This window comes from Adiantum capillus-veneris, chromosome 17 (genome assembly GCF_014529385.1).
Source record: "Adiantum capillus-veneris isolate H3 chromosome 17, ASM1452938v2, whole genome shotgun sequence".
Classification (NCBI taxonomy): domain Eukaryota; kingdom Viridiplantae; phylum Streptophyta; class Polypodiopsida; order Polypodiales; family Pteridaceae; genus Adiantum; species Adiantum capillus-veneris.
Window position 1 is genome coordinate 60,500,218 of NC_140947.1, and position 4,626 is coordinate 60,504,843.

The window sequence follows — 4,626 nt, forward strand, 5'->3', positions numbered from 1 at the left end:
ATGATAGGGACGTCGACAACATCGTGAGCAATGACAAGTGTTAGGAGTGCTCAAGAGTAGAATGGAGTCGATGCTTGTTGCCCTAAAGTGCTCATGGTGCCTTCAAGTGCTTTCCTTCTACCTTCGTGCATGATTTTTGCATGAGTGCATGTAGTGAGTGGTCATGCGTTCCACGGTGTTGTTGTGCTACCTCACTTGTATCTCATGTCATGCACCGTGTCTTTGCAGCAGTGTTTCTTTGCTGATGTCTTGCTCTGAGAGTGATAGTGTGATGATGATGATGCCCCTGAGAGCAACCTCTTACCCTCCTTACATAGGTGAAGAGGAGGAATCTTTCACAATTTTTATTTGCCAGACAAAGAGGGCCCTGGCACATGGACCAACCTTGCCAAAAAGGCCAATGCTTTGACATCATTTAGGGATGATGATGCAAGCTAGATGCTCTCTAGTTAGTGGGTATCTGCCATTAAAGAGAGGAAGAGAATATACAATGAATTTTGGTTTTAAAATTAGTGGTAATATATATTAAGGTAAAATGAGGAATTTACAAGTGGTCGTGCCGTCGATGACAATCCCCAAGGCTCGTGCGAGATGTCACAACATGCCCGTTGATGCTTGCTCAGTGATGTGATTCTTTTCTACGTACGCCATAATCTTCACCTGTTGTCTATAGCGACAACCGAGTGTTTTGATTGTTTTCGTCATTCTTATCTGGGCCCTTGTCGAGGAGTGTGTATACATGTGAGTCCATGCAAATGTATGAGTGACGGTCGTTAAAAATTGGTTTTTTCCAACTCATGGACTGATCCAGAAGGTTTTTGGAGGCAAATATGAGAGTGGAAATACGTGTGTGTGTGTGTAGGCAATGTGTGCATATGTGTATGCAAGGAGTGTGTTCTTTTTGTAAGATTTTGATTTAGATCTTTTCCAAGAAATTTAGATCTTTTTTTGTTTTTAGCTTTATATGCAGACTATCTAAACTATGTCTTTTCTGACACAATTAGATCAAATAAAATTTCCACCTTGTTGCATGTGGTTGGTCTCCTTCTCAAAACTATAGGTAATGATATTCAACAAATCCCTTGGAATATTTACACACCGTTTTCACCACCTAATAGTATAAAGCCTATCATATTTGTGTCAACATGATATAAAAGCTTGCTTTGCACTTACTACGTTACGCAAGACTATGATCACAATATGGTGTATTATTTAGACCATTGATCTCATGGCCAACCCTACAATATCTAATGATTGAGGGGGGGTCCTAGACATGCAAACATGTGCAAAGCTATTAGTGGTTAAGCAATGGGTCCCATCTTTAAGCGGCCACATTGACTTCCTCTACATTTTAATTTAGAAGGTCTACATGAGGCTTCACCTTGTTACACACAAACAAAAGTAATGTACTTGGCTATGCAAAACAAACTACATATCTCTTTCTCTCTCTCTCTCTCTCTCTCTCTCTCTCTCTCTCTCTCTCTCTCTAAGGTCTTATGTACAATATGTTCTATCGATAGGAAATTCATACAGAGAATGTTTAGAATATTCTAATAGCTTGAGCTCCAAGACATTGGTCTTGCAAGAATATAGAGTTCTGTAACATCCGGTCTCTCATCAATATTACAAGAGACTTCAAGTAGTGAATGGTTCAAACAAGAGATGGTTTCTAATCAACTAGATAAACCATAAAAACCAGACTTTGAGGTAGTGCAAACAAAAGAGAATTGCATCATCATAAACCTTAAAAGTAGCTAATCTCACAATGTACTAAGTGGATCTTTACACCCCAAGCACGTGCCCTTGGAAGTTCACTGTCATAATAATCAATATCTAATTCTCCTAAATGATTTTCTCATATTAAACTGATCATTTAATGTGGGGAAGGCCAGGGGAGAAAACGCTAGAATATTGGTTAAGCTAGCAGATCGGCCACAGTAGGGATCCAAAGGAGGGAAAATAGGGATCCAAAGGGGGGGCCATCAGCAAAAGAGCCATGTGCAACAATGGGCTAAAAAGACCCTAAGGTTCAGCCCATTAAGACTTCCAAAATGCTAAGGTTCCAAAATTCAAAGGTTGTGTCCAAAGGTCAACCCTAGGGAAAATTGGATGCTTTGTGTGTGCCCTAAAAGTCTTTGCACATCCCTACATGGGAGGGAGCGAGCCCTAAAGGTAGGGGATGAGAGAAAAATCCACACACACACACACACAGGATCCCTTTACACAAAGGGAATGAGGGACACATGTCAGCTCCCTAGGCCAGATGCCCACAAGGTGTGCCCAATTTCTATTGGATGACCCTTGAAGTGGACCAATGAGAATTAAGCTAGAGTAAATCTAGTTTAATTAATTTAAAAACATTTAATAAAAGAAACCAATGAGAATTAAGTATCCTAGAAGACTATTGGGCAGCCTCCCAAGGGGTCCAATGAGCATTCAGGATCCCCATGCCTTGCCTGATTCCTATTGGCCAAGAGGCAAAGGGGTCCAATGAGAGTTTAGTTTAATTATTTAATTACCTAAAGCTCTCACAAAAGGGGAAAGGGGGACACATGTCAGAAGGCTATCACTTATGCTGCTTAATTGTAATTGGCTTGACTTGGGGAGGGCCAATGAGGCTTCAGCAAGAGGGCTCGCCCAAGAGAGAGAGGGGGCTGATTTTTGCAAGGCATTATCACACACACACACACACACTCACACAAGCTCATGTGTGAAGGAAGAGAAGACTATCTCTTCCCAAGCTTTAATGGAGAACTCATCACCTACTCCAAGCTTGTGAGATAGAAGCCTACATCAACACTCTCTTGGCATGTGGATGCAAATCCAACCAAGAGCCAAGCTTCAATGCATGCTCATCTCCTCTACCAAGCTAATTACTAAGCTAAGCTATGCTACATATGAGTGATTATGTGAGGAGATGTAGAGCTTTCTCATAAGATACTCCTTCCTTTCAATCTACTCTCATACCCTGCTAGCTCTCACCATCTTCGAAGGTGTGTGAAGTCTTGGGTCTGAGAACAGGGATAATTCAAGTTGTGTTTGTTAAGTGTTTTGCTTAGTGCATGAAGTTTACATCTTCATTGCACTAGCTAGTCTTGAAGGAACACAAAGAATTGTATTGTACAATGTCTCTCTTGATGGGAGAAACCATAATACAAAGCCTTTTGGAGGGGGGACCGGCTCCATGAAAATCCGGTCCTCAACTATTGTCAATAGCTTAATTTCTCTCTCTTTTGAAAGTATTGTCGATGCTATATAACTAGGTGTTATGCTTTTTGTTGCTCTCTCCACCCAAGCACTCTTGTAATTCTCATTAGGAATCTATTCTAATGAAATGCCCACTATGTTCATGCTAATTTCCGCTACTCATAAATTATTAGGCCATTAAATGTTACATTGGTATCAGAGCTCAAGGTTTCTCTTTTCTTGCTCAAGAAGGGAGGTCCTCAAGCTAGCTACAAATGGTTGGTATTATTAATTGCCTGTGAGTAAGTAGAATAGGGATTTTTCAGCCTTGCAGTGCGCCTGCCATCGTGCAGTTAACGGGGCATCACCGTCGAGAGCTATGGTCTTAATAGTGGAGTCCTACGGGGCTTGCCTACGGCTTAACCACTATTGAGCTATTAGAAGCTTGACAGGAGCCGGTGCTGTTTTGGTGTGGAAAGACCCTCTCTTCTATTCCTTGCAATTAATGGTATTTGAGCCACGGGTACAGTAGCTTGAGTGCTTTTTCTAAAGGGGTAAAGAGAAGTAGCAACTAGGGCTTGAAGTGCCAAAGTACACCTAAAAAGTTTACACCTAAAAGTTGTTAGAATGGCTGACAATAGTAAAGAGAGTGAAATTAATGTTGATAACTTTGATTTTGCTCATGAGCAAGCTACGAATGATGCTTCAATGCTTGTTAACTATCTTGTTTCTAGGCTTCAACAAGCCATGGGCAATCCATCTCTCCAAAGTGAAGTGCAACGGCAGGTCCGTGCTCATGGGATTCTCCAAGCTCATCACCATGACGAGAGAACACCTAGGAAGCCTCCTTGTGAGACTACCAAAAGAGGTCTCTCTCCGATTCGGGAAGAAGAAGAGAATCCATATGAAGGGCTCAAGAATTTACTTCTTGATGATGCATCTCCTTCCCAAAGGAGAACTCAAGAGCTTCCACAGAAGGAACGAGAAAGAAGCGAGTCTCCCGCCACCTCGGAGGAGATGGCTCCACGAAGACGGCGGGCTAAACGCTCTCCATCACCACCCAAGCGGAGAAGACCATCACTCTCTTCTCCACGCCATAATTCAAAGAGGGATGATAAAAAGGAAGAGAAGAAAAAGGCGAGAAAGAGGACACCCTCTTCTCCATCTTCTTCATCCTCTTCCTCTTATGAAAGCTATGGTGAAGACGACAACGATCAAGACAAGAAAAATGCGAGAAAGAGGTCACCCTCTTCTCCACCTTCTTCAAATTCTTCACCTTCTGAAGAAAGTGATGGTGCAACCTTTGAACCATAAAAAAGAAGAGGCCATAGGAAATCCTATGCCGCATGGAAGAGGTCGTCCAAGTTGAAGAAATTCAAAGAGGGAGGGAAGAGCATCTCTTTCCTTACCTATGATGGTACCTTTGGTGCTACGGACAAA